This window comes from Heterocephalus glaber, unplaced genomic scaffold (assembly GCF_053883595.1).
Source record: "Heterocephalus glaber isolate CG9 unplaced genomic scaffold, H.glaber_assembly_v1.0 deba00001431, whole genome shotgun sequence".
In the NCBI taxonomy this organism is placed as follows: Eukaryota; Metazoa; Chordata; class Mammalia; order Rodentia; family Bathyergidae; genus Heterocephalus; species Heterocephalus glaber.
This window is the reverse complement of record NW_028258295.1, coordinates 1512387-1529112: the sequence shown is the minus strand read 5'-3', so window position 1 is coordinate 1529112 and position 16726 is coordinate 1512387. Positions and strand designations below refer to the sequence as shown.

The window sequence follows — 16726 nt, the reverse complement described above, 5'->3', positions numbered from 1 at the left end:
TTAACAAAAATAATTATTACATCTTATAAATGGTATATTAAGCTATTTAGCATCTTGAATTCTCTTGGAAGCTATGAACAAAGGAAAGTGGGTAATTTGGGGATCCTTACACTTTATTCTCAGTCTATGATGGGTATGACACAGCCATATGCACAGTGCTTTATTTAACCATCACACAGGCAGTATCCTGAAATGATGGTTTTCAATTAGCTTTCATCTTTTTATTTTTAGGAGTTTTCCAATTGTGTTAAAAATGCAATGACCTTCATCTATTTTTGTGGATATTCATGTATGATTTAGGGTAACCAGTTGTCTTATTTACTGAGAGCTTCTTACCTGGGACTGAGAAATCTTCTGGAATATGAGACTTACAGTGCTAAAATAGTCAAAATGAGGGATATCAACTAAAATGGTTAATACAATTAAACCTAGTACTCATTTACTGAGAGCCTAAATTTCAAGCATGATGCTAAGCACGGAACTCATGTTCTTTCATTTAATCCTCATGACAGTTCTTGGAAGTAGGTGCTAAATTTCATTTCCATTTTAGAGATGAGGAAACTGAGACTTAGTTAATATAGCACATAGGGTAGCTAACACATGTACATTAATATATATTCTTTAAATCCTTTTTATTATAGCTCAGGCTCCTATTACTCTATGTCATATACAATATAATTTTATGTTAGACCTGATGGGCAAGTGAATAAAAAGGTAAATTTTTTTTTTTTTAAGAAGGAGAGGTTTATTTGGGTTCACAGTTTTTAGAGGTTTCAGTCCATAGTTGGCTAGGTGCAAGGTGGAACAGCCTGATTGAAGGAAATAGGGGAGGAAAGTTGCTTGATGCATGACAGCCAGGAAACAAAGATTGAAGAGAGGAACCAGGGAGGGAGAGGGATCCTACTAGTTACAGACTCGCTTCTTTCTACTGTACCCCACTTCCCAACAGCAAGTTAGCCATACTGCCCCTAATCCTATCATCTGTTAAAAGCTCATGAAGTTTCTGGGTTCATCTAGCTATAAACCATAACACCCTCTACTGAACTGACTCAAAAAAACTTACTATAGCTGTTGCTACTTTAAAAAAAGAAATGTAAATATATATTATATTTCAGAAAGATATTATATATATCTTTCATGTCTCTTTTATCATGAATAAAAAGGTAAATTTTAAAGAGAATTGTTTCACCTTATAGCAAGATCATCCGTTAGAACAATGCACCTTTACTGCAGTGTAATTGACTGGTCTTGTAATATTCAGATGTAGAGAGGTGAAATCAACCACTGTTTTTAAGTAATTTGAGTCTAATTCATCTTGATGTAGAAAACTCAGAACTTATGCTAATATTCATTTGATCGTAAGAGACAGACAAAACTTAAACTGTACATTGAACTTTTTTGTTATGCTCCTTCTCCTCATCCCCCTCCCTTTCCCCTATTCTGACTTCTTCTCCTTCTCTTTCTCCTTCTCTCCCTCCTCCTTCTTCTTCCTCTTCTTTTTGGGGACTACACAAAAGAGGAGATAATTTAGGTGGGGCATGGATAAGAAGGGAAGATTCAGAAGCTTATGAAAGAGGAGTGGAACTCTGGAGAGGCAAATGACATGAGGCATACTGAAGCAGCATGAGCTGGAGTGAGGGTGATGGAACAGAAAATGCTCCTGCAGTTTTCACAGAACCAGTGCTGGAAACATCAGCATGCTGTGGGCAAGTGCTTTTTCCACTCTGTCTTGCCTTAAAACTTAGTACTATCTGATGCTTAAGCTTGATTGCTAAAGGTATTATGATTATGGGGTTACATGTTAATCCCAGTTAAATATGTAATTGAGAAGTAAAGTTGATAGGGCAAATTTTGAAACTCCTTATAAGGATGGAATTTCTCACCCTCAGGCTTGATCTAAACCCTAATAGATGGGGTCTTGGTTTCTGCCACAGCTGTCAGAGGGATAAATATAAAAGCAAATAAATAAACTTGGGAAAATACAGGCATAGATTGTCTTCTCTATCTTTTCGAGTCATTTGGAAGACCAAATACTCAAATTAAATTATAAACATTTTCTAGATGAACTATAAAAAAAGAAACAAGTGAATGGATAAACAAAATATCACAAATATTAACCTTGATTCTGATATGTGCTACAACATGGATGAAACTGGAGGTCATTTTTCTAAGGGAGATAAGCCAGTCACAAAAAGACAAATCCTGTATGGTTCCATTTATATGAGGTATTTATAATGGAAACATTGATAGAGACCGAAAGTAGAATGATGAATACCAAGGACTGAGAGGAAAGAAAATAGGAAGTTATTGTTTACTGGGAACTGAGTTTCAGTTGTACAAGATAAAAAGTATTTTGGAGCTGGATGGTGCTGCTAGCTAAAAATGGGAATGTGCTTAAGGTCACCAAAATGTATACTTGAAATGTTTAAAATGTTAAATTCTATGTTATGTATATTGCACCACAATGTAAAAGCAGAAAGAAGAAAAGAAGCCTGGGACCTTTTGATATGCTTAATTTCTAACACTATCTGAAGAACTCCTGTACTTTTGTTGTTGTTATGATAACAGTTTACAAAACAGGTAAGTTTCTGACTTGAAAATTCTTTGGTTTTCTCATCTATAAATGAGGAGGAGAAATCTCTTTGTGCAAGTATTTCTTTTGAAGAGTAACTGGGTTTTCTCTTAAAGGCCAAATGAATAAGACTCATCTTTTCTCTTCTTTATCTGCTGCCCTTTTATGATATAAATAAAGAATGTCCCATCAAAGTCTCATGTGTTCAGAGGTGGGGCTTTTGGAAGTTGATGGGCTCACAGAGGCACTAACCTCACCTGTGGATTAATCCATTGATGAGTTAATAGTTGCATGTTCTCTTAGGATGTGGAGTCTGGTTGGAGAAGGTGAGTTATTAGGCATGTGCCTTTGCGGGGCATATCTTTCTCTTTGGCTTTTCCTTTTTCTCTGCTTCCTGGATGCTGCAGGTTGAATGGGCTTTTGTCAGCTATACCCTTCTACCATGGTGTTTCTTCCATGGACCCAGATGACCATGGACTGAACCCTCTCAAACTGTGAGCTGAATAAGCCTCTCCTCTCTAAAGTTTCAGGTGTCAGATATTTTGTTCCATTGACAGGAAGGCTGAATAATTTATGCCCCAATCTAAAAAACAAAAAAAGGAAAGTTTGATAATGAAGCCAGAATGAAGTACAAACCATGCTGTTACAAATGATTCAGACTTTACTTCTGTACTTTGGGAAATGGAAAGTGACTGCAGGACTGGGCTTGATGGTAGAAGAAATCTACCCTGAAATTCTGTTAAAGATTATTACATCTTTCTAAGTGGCTTCTACTCTGTGGAAGAGCCTAGGAAAGTTGTGATTTCCCCAATGCTACTGCTCCCTTTCTTAAATCCATTCTAACTTTCATGTATGGTGAAAGTTCTTATACCTTCATCATAAAGTGATGTTTATTTGAGAATCAATCACTGAAGCAACTAGTGAAGCCACTAAAGCCAATTATTTAAGGGCTCTGGAGACACACAATCTAGTTTTGAATCCTTCTTCAGCTATTCAGTGGCTATGGGCACTTAATCAATTTAGTAAATCTCTTAAACCTTAATGTTCTTATCTGTACATGAGAGAATAATAAACTATCTTCTTGGAAATTTGTGAAGATGATGTCAGAAATCTCTAGTGCATTTAGTTTGTAGAAAGTGTTTAATACATGTTAATACTTATTAATTAAATTATTTCCAGAATAGGAAAAAGTGGGCAGGGAAGATTTTTAGCAAAGGTATAGAACTCTACATAAACATTTTCTTCTTGCGTAGAGCCACTATTAGAAAACATCATGAAGCTACTTAAAAAAATTGAAATAGATCTGCCATGTGATCCAGCAATCCCACTACTGGAAACATATTCAAAGGAAAAAAATCAGTATGTGAAAGAGATATCTATACTCTTGTTTATGGCAGCATTTTTCATAACAGGCAACACACAGAATCCATTTAAGTGTCCATCAATGGATGAATGGATAAATAAAATGTGGTATACTCACTCAATGGAATACTATTCACTTTTTTAAGAAATGAAATCCTGTTGCCTGGGACAACATGGATAAAGCTGGAGGACATTATGCTAAGTGAAACAAGCAAGGCACGGAAATATAAATGCTGCACATTCTCACTTGTATATGGAATCTAAAAAAAGTTTAGCTCAGAAGCAGAGAGTAGAATTGTGGTTACCAAGGCCCAGAGGGAGGAAATTTTAAAAATCTTACACTTTGTATGTGTTCCAGAATATGTTTTACTAATGGTCCTCACCCACTGTGTTTTTGGTTTATCTTATTAGTTCCCTAATACTGTTTTATTCCTTCTTTCCTCATCTTTAAAAGACCTTTTTGCATTGCACTTTTTCTACCTCTTTTTTTTTCTCTACCTCTTGAAAAATGTTATCAAAGATTGTGATGAATCACAGCAGTTGGGCTTGAAAATTGGTCAGCATAAAAATTCCAAATATAATCCAACCTCAGATGATTTTGGTTTTAAATTATTCATATGATCTGATGAGGAACTCAGGAGCATTTGTAGTCAAATAGCTTTTCTCCAAATGATGCACAGCACATCTGAAACAGATCATCATAATCTTACTTGCCAGATGAGAAACCAAAGCCTAGGAACACACAAGGACTAGCCCAATATTGAGACGGAAATGCAGAATCAAACGTCAAATGTTTCCACCAGGGCTCAAGACTAAGTAGTAAATCCTCACACATTCCTTTTCTTGTCCCCATTTCCTGTAGGATAAATGGCTTTATTTTTAAAGGAAATGCACAGGTGAGAGGAAAGCATACCATATAAAGACATGTGGTTAACTCAGATGCTACTAGTGCTCCAGCTCAGCAACAACAATAATAATAGAAAAGGAAATGTGATCTGAAGCCTTTGCCTAATCTTTGCTTCTTAACTTGCTATGCAAGGCCCTTCAGGATCCATCTCAGCCTACTTTGATAGCCTCTGTTTGTCCCCAGCTCCTTAAGTACAAATGGAAACCCTAATCAACGTCATTACTCAACTCTCCAAACTCCTAATATTTCCACCACTGATTGCACCACTCCACTTCCTGCCTTACTTCTTATCCTTAAGTCTTCGGGCTGAGCATCAGAGCCTCTGGGAACACATCTCAGCTCTCCTCCACTGGTCTTTGGGGTAGACTACCCTCTTCTGTGTCTCCAGAGTGCTTGTGCGTATAGTAGTCATAATATCTCACACTGTATTAACATTTCCTGTTCCTTTATCTCTCTTACCCATTAAACCCTTTCCTTCTTTAGGGCACCAAAGCTTGAAAACTCAGCCCATAGTAGGTCTTAAGTGAGTGGATATTTTTCTAGTTCTCCTGGAGAAGAACTCTACTTGATTTGTTCTTTCACTAACATATAACAATTTTTCCCATTGAACACAGTAAAAATGTAGTCCAACAGACTTGTATGTACTAAGTATGACTGATTATATTAATAGATTGATGGACATAAAAGGATGTTTTAGCAATCATTGTTTCCATTCCCTTGGGGAGCAGTGTGAATTTTCTGGAAAATTGAAAAGACATTAGAAATGAAAAGCCACAAAAGTGGCAGTCAACATTAAAAGTAGGGCATATTGATCCTAAATGTGTTCACATGGTATGTTCAGATAAATTTTATTTCCAGGAATTAAGAACAAAGCTTCCTACTTTTTATGACTTCATGTTGAGACATGTAAGTGGACAGAAAGTAATGCAATTCATGTGTCTATGATTCATTTGCTTACCATTCTTAAAGCTGCTTAGTGGCAGGAATATTCTTGATACTGACAGGGAAGTTGGGCTTTTGGGAGATAACTCTTATCCTGAAATCTTGGGACTTTTGGAGGAATTCCAAACCAATTAAGTCAAAGAAGCTTGTAAGCTGATCTCCCAACTTTTCCCAGCATAGGTTAGTAATCTTAGAGGCTGGGGAGTGATAGTGCTATAGATGAAATGAGTAAATGGCTAATTGGTTCAATTTCTCAAGAAGTCAGTGATCAACACCAAAACTTTGAAACCATTCCCGATTTGCTCCACAGTCATGATTCACTTCAAATTTATGACAGGAGATTAGAATGTACAAAAATTGCCGAAAACCTTTGAAAAGAAAAACAATTAAAATAGTGGTTATTTAGAAAAGTCCTAAGAATGGATCTATTCAAATGATGAATTGCATCATTATTTGTGTAAAAAGCCCATGCTAAAACCATTTTTTCACTCTTCTATTTTTTATTCTGATACACATAACATAAAATTTACCATCTTTACAATTTTTAAATGTGCAGCTCCATGATATTAAATACATTCGTAATGTTGTACAGCCATTACCACTGTTCATTTGTGTAACTCTCCAATGTTAAATTTTTAATGGCTCAAAATGACCAGGTATAAGGAAGGGCTTTCTTTTTCTTCTCTGAATGTTACAGTTCAAAAATGCTAAAAGCACCAGACATGATGGCATACACCTATAATCCTAACACTCTGAGAAGCTGAGGCAGAAGGATCACCTAGGCTGGGAAAATTAATGAGACTCTGTCTCAAAATTAAAAATAAATAAAAGGGGAGTATCTGGAGATTTAGGTCAATGTGAAAGCCCTGGGTTCAACCCCTAGTATCACCACCTCTCCCCCAAAAAAAGAAAGAAAAAGAAAAAAATGCTAAAATTAAATCTTCAAATGAGAGCATCAATAAGAAGTCAGATTACTAGTTGTGACTGACACAAAACAAAACAAAGAACAGCCAGATATAAGAATCTAGTATAAGGCTGATACCTCAAAATGAATGTGACTTCCAGAATTGAGGTCTGACTCATGAAGCTGGTAAAGTAAGGAACAACAGGGACCAGACTCATGCTAAGAAGGTATCTTAATCCACATGGGCTGCTCTAACAACAGACCTGAGACAGAGTAATTTATAAAAAACAGAAATTTATATCTTACATTTCTGGAGGCAAGGAAGTCCAAGATCTAGTCACCATCAGGTTGCTATCTGCTGAGGACCCATCGCTGCTCCTAAAATGATGCCTTAAATGTTGCATTCTGGGCCAAGGATCTAGTTCAGCTTCCTTGCAAGTACAAGGTCCTGAGTTTGATTACCAATACCAACCCCCCCCCCAAACAACAAACAAACAAACAAACACACCCTTTGCATTCTGTATGTCTTCACTTGACAGCAGGGATGGAAGATCTAGCTAGTTCCCTCTGGCCCTTTTATAACATTGTCAATCCAGTTTATGAAGGTGGACCTCTTATTACCTATTTACTTCCCAGCTGTTGATATTACCACCTTGTGGTTAAGTTGCAATGTATAAATTTTGAAAGAGACACAAACATCCAAACCATAGCAGGAAAGAAAGTCCTGCAGTTCCTAATACAGTATTGCAATGAACCAAAAGAAAATCAACACACTGTGAAGAGTCTAAATTATAGCATGAGAGCTCTAGAAATCTAAGAATCCATCTAATTTCTGCCTCATAGTGCATCAACATCAACTTGAACACTTCTGGATTCACAACTCTCTACTTTTTTAGCTAGCCATTGAACAGATGATGCTGATGGTTAGAAGATTTTCTCCTCATGTTGTATCAATATTTTCTCCAAGTTTCCATTCCATTTATTCACCATAAATTGAATTATTTACTCCCACATCTCTCTGTAAGCCTATCTCAGATCCTTCTACTTTTCCTCATATGATATAGCTTCTAATCCTTCTAAATTTGGGGTTGTATTCCTCTGAAAAATCCTTCTTTTGGTCATTCCATCCTTTAAATATATTCATTAGAATGAATTTATAGATTTGAAAAATCTATAATGGGGCAACATTGTCTTTAAAGTAAACAATGGCAAGTTTTCTTTTACTTCATAAGCTCTCTACAAGTCAATACATTTATATACATATGTATATGTATTTTTCCTGTGCTTGTCACATCTAAGTGGCATGCTTGTAAGCCATTTGTTTATTGGAAATTTCCCTCTTACTTTCAAATTCTTTTGGACTGTTTGAGTGAAAGATCCTATCTCAGACTATATTTAAATCATAACATCATACATATATAGGTCAAAGACAAATAAATCACAAATAAAAATAAGGAAAAAAAGGACTACATACATCATTCAAAAGCAAAATGAATTATCATTGTTTTATGTGAGTATAAGTGGTCATTGACAGAAAATTCAGGAGGGGAGGAAAAGCCTTATTGGTTTATTTTTTCCACAGAGCCAGATTGGGTAGAAGTAGTGTATGTCTGGACCTTGGGTATGTGTGTGTGTGTGTGTGTGTGTGTGTGTGTGTATAATTAATCAAGAAGAGAATGTAGGACTGCATCAATATGTTGTTATTTTTATGGTTATTTATTGAGCTTCATTCATCTATGCAATGGAGAACAGCCCATAGGCTCCATGGGAAAGGTTTGCATGGCATAAACCTTAGCAGAAAACAGATGGTCATCTGATCTTAATAACTGTGTTTAAAGAGAGCTGAACTGCTATTAGCAATACCATCAACAATGATTTATTTGGGAAGCATGGTAAAGGGACTTTCACCCCCATGGAATTTCAATACTTGTGATTATCTATACAACACTAAAAGCATCTGCATATAAACCAAACCTCAGATCATCATTGCCATAGCTGGTACATGCAATGCTAAGAAACTGAATGTTAGAAAGAAAACTACAACTGGCTAAATTATTTAGAGATATACTATTTGCCTTATCTGAATGATTATTCAAGGGGTTGGTTCACAGACACCTCACTGGGCCAAAATCAAGATTTAATTCCAGTCATTGTGATCTGTTAAGACTCTACTTGGTTCTTTGTTGTTTACCAGCATACAGTCCAGATCCTTTAACAAAACAATCTGTCACATCAGCCTCATCTGCAGCTTCTCATCACTCAGTAAATTTTACAATCCAACAATACAAACTGTACCTTGATTTTTAAAAGGATACTTAATGCCCTTTTATGTTTTTAAACATGTCTTAGCTCATTTTCTTCTAATTTTTCTGTCTGACAAATTTCCAGTTTTCCTATACATCTTTTAAGACCATGCTCAAAAGTAAACTCTCTTGCAGAAGTCTTCGCTAACTTCTCTCTACTAAACCAGTTGTTTCCTCCTCTGTACTCCTACACAACTCCTACGAGAGAGCTGCTTTTACAATTGCATTGTCATTATTGGTCTACACCTTTCTTTTATTGGACTATGAGTAGTAGGCATGCCATTTTAATCTTTGAATTCTTTGTACTTAGAATAAGGACTGACTCATAATAGGTGTGACATTATAGTTGAATTAATTAATTCCAATTTAAACTTCTTCAATGACAGGATTTTATCCTAACAATTTTGTGTTTGTTTTCAGTAATTCACTCCAACTATATAGATGATAGGATAGATCTCAATACAATATTGATTGAATTGCATAAATTTAAATAATGTGTTCAATCAACTTTAATTCATTGACTGCATATTTTGCATTTCATGTTTTTATACAACTCTGTAAAAGACACATTTTATAGTACTTGAATTATTAGTCACAAAATAGATTTTACTACATGTGTAGCTATGAAACATAACTTATGTGATGCCTGAACTGTCTTTAGGAATTTTCTAAATCTCTCTAGAATGCATCATACTAAAATAATAAGAGTAAATGTTAAATACCTAGTAACCTTCATAGAAGCTATATTCATAGCATGAAAAACTATAAAAGGATTATAGAATGTCCTATTCATCTATTCAGTTCTAAGCATTCAAGAATTTTCATGTCATTTTTGCTTTTATATTCAATTACTTGGTAAGAAAAATGCTTCTCATGTTATTATTCTGTGTGTGTGTGTGTGTGTGTGTGTATGTAATAGCAACTGTACATATGTATATATTTATATATCTGCAGGGTATACATTTTATATTCTTATGTGTATTTTATCTATGGGGCTATAGAGATATGCATTTGCCTACATGTACATACATATAAATATGCATTTATATTTAGCGAAAAAGGAATGAAGCCCAAAAGAGAAAATGACTTTATTCCCTAACCTCACACACAACCTCTCAAAGCATTCCAATATTTTTCAATTCTTCATCAAAATTTTCAGTAGAAAATGGACAGTGTAGAATGAAGGCTATATAGGAATACTTTCACCAGGCTTAAGTGTATGAGATAATGAAACTGGCTCCTGGGATAAGCATATTTACTGGGTTTGTTATGTATCAAATGTAACAAAAGTGGAGGATTTGAAGAACACCCTGTGTGGTTCTTTTCACACCCTTTGATCACACAATTCCTCTTTAATTCAGATGCAGTAGAGCTTAAGTGGCTTCATTGATGTGTTAAGTGTGGAATGATTTTTGTATAAAATAAAAAAGGCTCTATTATGTGTCCAGAAAAAGCCTGTGTGTGCTTGTTTATTGAGACAGGAAGTCGGTTTCCCACACAGAACAACAGTTCTGTGATGCTGCAGCATTGTGTCTGAAAAAGGAGTAAAGGAAACTTAATTTTCTACCTGGCAGAAATCGGCTTCTGGAGGAAGGGGCAGACAATGCGATTGGACTTCAGCTGAATGAGTGGACTTGATTGATTCTCAGAAAATGTGTCATGGATAGGGAGCTTGCCTGGAATACTTTTGTTAGGAAAAAAGCACATTTTACAAGTAGGGGTCTGGTCTTTGGACTTTACTTAAAATGACTTCCCCCAGTGAGCACTTGCCAACTCCTCCTGAAGTCAGGTGGGGAAAAAGAAATGCTGTTTGGGAATTTTCCCTCCAACACATTATCTCTAGGTTATTCTTGTTGATTTGTTTTTCTCTTAAATCGGACCCCATTTGCTTTTTTTTTTTCACTAGCATGAATATTTCTTATACTTTGCAACATGAAGTTTATAAATCCATCTATTTAGGAGTGGATATAGTCCCTAACCACTATGAATGGATGTTAGTCTTGCTATAATCCAATGGAGGAAACCCTGTGTTGTGGTAAGAGCAAGACAGACTTCTTCTCATTCTCATACTCCCAAGTCTGGCCTTTTTTTTCTCTGCATTACTCTGACTTACATTATATGAGGTAGCAAGATTGTGGTCATCTTCCCCAAGGCTCTTATAATCCCCTTGTCTATCCTCCTGGTGATTGTCCTCTTCTTCTCCATCCACATTATGAACTGCTTATGCTTCTGAGCTGATAATTGTTCAGAGAGCCCACATTACATAAATATTCCATTCAATGATTTTATAATATGAAGCAGACAAGAGTAAAGTGGAGCTAGAAGGATGTATGGAAAATAGAGTGAGCTTAGGGAACTTTTCCATGGGTAATGTTTATCTTATGAACATTTTAGAATAAGTGAATTTTCAGGGTGAAGAGCTTAGTAAAGGATATTTGTAACAGGTTCAGATTCAAAAAAACTATCCTTAGGCTGTGGACACTATGATAGTGGTGAGGGGAGAATGGAGGTAGGATTAGAATTGATATTCTATTGAAGCTTAATGAGAAGTGGATGTTATAGATGCACTCATAACCCCTCAGAAGATTAAGAATTCTTCACTATCTAAGTTGTATCCTTCTCTGCCCATCTGTCCAGATATTTTTCCAACCTACTACCAATACAATTTCTATTTCATCTTCCCATCAGACATGGGTGAATTTTTCTTTAGAATTAATGTCATGTCATAATATCCTTTTGATTATTGCAAATTTGTTTCTAATATAATTTCAGTCTCAAGGAATTCTAGGAGGTAGATTTTGGGCCAGGACAAGGAATATTCTTCATGAAGGTCCCAGGCTAATTGTAGCAACTATTAAGTTTCTTCCCCTTGGCATGCATAATGAATTTCTCATCCCTGACCCCTTAATTAGCCTACTCTTTTATTGCAACTCATGATTGCTTTAATACTCCTCTAAACACTTCTCACATACCTCTCATACATAGCTCAAGTAAAGTCTTCTCTAGCCTCTCCCATCTATTTCTATAATGTTTTGTATGTGACTATTGTCATTAATAACAACAGGGTCTGACCAGGTCATGTGACTTCAGTTTGTCCTGTCAGGTATCATTTCTCTTGGAGAGATTTTGCGGTTTGTAAAGTTAACTCCCATAATGCAATATAGTTTCTGAAAACTGAAGATTAAAAACAAAATCTTTAAAAATCTCTCTTCACTCTTTATTTATATCTGAAAAAGGATATTGCACATATATCACCCATATCATCAATAATTTATAAAAAGATGGTCAAGTCAGGAATCTATGATCTGGATTCTAATTGTGGTATTATAATTGACTTGTCACAACTCAAGACCAATTGCTTAATCTTTCTATCCTTTAGTTTCTCCACGAGAAATTGCCCTTCCTTCCTATTTTACCTTTTTCCTTCTTTCCTTCCCCTCCTTCCTTACTACAGCTTTTCACTTCTTTCTTCCTTCCTCTCTCTCCCTTCCTTGCTTCCTTCATTCCTTTCTCCTGTTCTTTCTTCCTTCCTTTCAATAAGTGACACCTTGAGAAACTGTTTTAAGTTAAAGAAAACTGAGAAAACCACAGAAGCAGAAAAGTCTTTCTGGCCTTCTTTCTTGAAGATCCTCCTATGACAGGTGTCTACCCCTATATTGAGAGGGAAGGAATGTTATACAGAGAGGCCAAGAAGATTCTGAACAAACAAGTTTAAGTTCCTCACAATTTACTACCATTAACTGAGGCTGCCTCTCTTATTTTCCCATATTTCTATAAGAGTAGCACTATGTCCAATTTTGTTAAACCTAAGCATATTTTATCCTATTTATAATAACTGCAAAAAGTAAAATAAAATACCTAGAAATAAATTTAACCAAACAGGTGATAGATCTGTGCAGTGAAAACTACAAAACACTACTGAAAGAAATTAAAGAGGACACAAAAGTGCAACAGCATCCTATGATCATGAATTAGGAAAATCAATATTGTTTAAATACTCATACAACCCAAATTGATTTATAGATTCAATGCAATTCCTACCAAAATACTAATGACATTCTTCACAGAAATATAAGAAGCAATCCTAAAATTTATATGGAACCACACACACACAACTAATAGACAAACCATTCTAAGCAAAAAGAACAAATCAAGAGGCATTACAAGACTGGATAAAGAAGATGCGGGGTTTTTTTAAATAAAATGGAGTATTACTCAGCCATAAAGAACAAGAAACTAGTGACATTTATAGCCAAATGGATGCACATTGAGGCCATACTCTTCAATGAAATTAATAGAACACATGTGTAAATACTGAATAGTTTCTCTGCTGGGAAGAACTAAAAATGTAAATAAGGATCAAAATGTATAGCTGATCATGTGAAATAGAAAGAAAAGGTCTAAAGGAGTAGGGGAAGTAGGGGAAGGAAGGAAAGGAAAAGAAAAAATAGAACAAAATGAAAAATGGAAACAAAGTAATTGTAAATAGGGAAGGGTGGAGGAGGTGAAGGGAGGACAGGGGAACTGGGAAAAAATAACAACCAAGATACGTCATGTAAAGGTACAAGATCCCAATGATGAATGTATCTGTATTGTATGCCTAAAATGTACCAATAAACTTAATGGAAAAAAAAGAGGCATTACACTGACTTAAAAAATACCTTACATTACAAAGCTGTAACAATCAACAACAGCACTATATCAGCATAAAAGAGACACAGAGAAATGGAGCAGAATATGAATCCTAGAAATAAACACACATGTATATAATTAACTGATTTTCAACAAGAGTAGTAAGAATACATATTGGAGAAAGAACAGTCTTTTCATAAATGATGCTGGAACAATTGGGTATCCACATAAGGAAGAATGAAAGTGGACCTGTATCTCTCATCTGTTAGAAAAATCAACCCAAAATTGATTAAAGACAAATGTAAGACCTGAATCTATGGAACTTCTAGAAAAAAGCATAGGATAACTACTTCATGACAATAGAATGGGCAAGGGTGTTTTGAACAAGAGCCCTGAAAATGAAATAAAAACAGAAAAATTATGAGAAAAGAAAAAATGGAAACAAAGTCTATGTAAATAGAGAAGGGTGGAGGGGGTGAAGGGCGCACAGGTAATGGGGAAAAAATAAGAACCAAGATACATCATGTACAGGTACAAGCACCCAATGATAAATGTAAATGTATTGTATACCTAAAATGTACCAATAAAAGAACTTCAGCAAAAAAAAAAAGAAAAAAGACAAATGAGGTTATATTAAACAAGAAAGCTTCCATGCAGCAAAGGAAACAATTGTAGAAATGAAGAGACAACCTATAGAATGAGAGAAAATACTTGCAAACTATATAGGAGAGAAGAGGTTATATCCTGAATATTTGAGGCACTCCCAAAGCTCAAGAGCAAAGCAATCAACAAATGGGCAATAGACCTAAATAGACATTTCTCAAATGATACATAAAAATGACCAACAGGTATATGAAAAAATACTTTAACATCACTAATCATCAGATAACTGCAAACCAAAACCACCATAATATATTATCTCATTTCAGTTAGAAAGATTATTATCAAAAAGCCAAAAAAAGAGCCAGGGATGTAGCTCAGCGACACAGCGCCTGCCGGGCAAGCACAAGGTCCTGAGTTCGATCCCCAGTACCAAAATAAATAAATAAGTAAAATAAAATAAAAAGACAAAAAAATAACAAGCTCTGGCAAGAATATGGAGGGAATAGAGCTCTTATATATTGTTGGTGGGGATTAAATTAGTACAGCCATTATGGAAAAAATCTGAAGATATATAAAAAATATGCTAAGAAAATGAAATCAATGTATTGAAGAGACATCTGCACTCCCATATTTATTGTAGCACTATTCACAATAGTAAAATAGGAAACAACTAAAGTGTTTATCAACTGATGAATAGGTAAAGAAAATGTGCTTCACATATATAATGAAATACTATTTGGCCATAAAAAAGAATGAATCCTGACATTTATGACAACATGAATGGAACTGGAGATCATTATCTCAAGTGAAATAAGCTAAGCACAGAAAGAAAAGGACATCATAATCTCATACAGATGTGGGCTATAAACTCCCCACAATGAATGTAATCATTATGTACTGCAAATATATACTAATAAAAAATTTTAAAAGTGGCAATTTAAAAAACTGTAAATAAATTAGTAAGTAAACACGAAGAAAAAAACCTTGATCTGATAGAAGTTGAGAAGAGAACATTGGTTACGAGAAGCTGGGGAGTATAGTGAGGGAGCAATGGGAAAAAACAGATGTGTTTAATCTGATGTAAATATCACACAATGACATTGCATGGTACTTATTAATATGTATAATTTTTATGTTTATATGTATCAATCAAAAACAAATTTAAATAAACAGTTTTCTTTGGTTCTTCATTTTTGAAGTCTCTTGTGCCACACTAAACTGTTAAATAAATTTTTATTGCTTTCTTTTTGTTTATAGGAGTGTCAGCCATCAACTTTGTGTTGGGTGAGGAAATACATTCACTTTTCTTCTCTGCATGCCTTCCTTCCTACTGTCCTTCCTCCCCTTTTTTCCTTTAATTCCTATTTACTGAACATCCCTTTTCCCAAAGAATTAACATAAAAACCAAATAAAGACATATAAGCTTTAATGTCAATGAAAAATAAATTAAATTTTAAAATAAAACATTAAAGCAGCACAAGACTCTTATAGTTAAGGGACCAAATAAGTAAGAATAAACTTTATATTCATTTATAAAACTATGATATTATTGTTAGGTGAGAATGACATTCCTGGGGAGACTAGATATTGTTGAGATTAAGAACTTGGCTTTGAGATTAGAAAACCTTGAGCTTCAGTTCTACTAGTTGAGTGACAATGGGTACATTACTTATACTTTTCAAGTGTAAGTTTCCTCATTTATTAAATACAATATGTTAATAAAAATGCATAACTGAAAAAGTGATTGTAAAGATAATTGAGTGACACTGAATAAGTAAAATGCTAAAAAAAAAGTCTTGTTAAGGTTTATAACTTGACTGTCCCCCAAAACTCACATACTTTTACAAGTAGGGTTTTCATAAGGTGACTGGATTATGGTGGTGGCACACTCATCAGTGGATTCATTCGCTAATGAGTTCAGCATCTGAGTGTGCTTTTAGGAGGTGGAGCCTAGTTAGTTAGAGGTGGGTCATTAATGGTGTGACCTGAGAGGACACATCTCCCTCCTTAGCTCCTCCCCTCTGTCTGCTTCCTGATCATTACTATGTGAAAAGTTTTCCTCAGCTATGCTCTACTGTCATGCCAGTCTCCCTTGGAGCCAGATGACTGTGGACTAAACTGTGAGCCAAAATAAACCTCTTCCTTAATTTGTGGGTGTTGAGTATTCTGTCCCAATGAAGAGAACATGGCTCAAGTTATTTTGGTATCAGGAATGGAGTTGTCACCAGGACAGTATCTGACCATGTGGTTTAGATGCCTTTGGAAGTAGTTCATGGGAGGAGTTCAGAAAGATTTGGAGATGTTGACTAGAGAAACCCTAGAATGTTGTATGCTGAGATTGATAGGAGATTCTGGTTAGAGGTTAGAAGACCAGAATGCTGATAGAAATGCATATGATAAAGGCCAGGATCAGTAGGTTTCAGTTAGTAATAAGAATCCATCAACAGTTGGACTCAAGGTCATGTGTTCTACACTCTGACAGAAAATTTGTCTATACTTTG

The 16726-nt window shown here is 35.1% G+C and overlaps 1 protein-coding gene across 1 annotated transcript in view; it reads left to right on the top strand.

The window, feature by feature from the left end:
* LOC106008314 (uncharacterized) overlaps positions 1–16726 on the top strand; it is a 149417-nt gene that overhangs the window by 59465 nt on the left and 73226 nt on the right. The gene's annotated exons all lie outside the window — the stretch shown is intronic.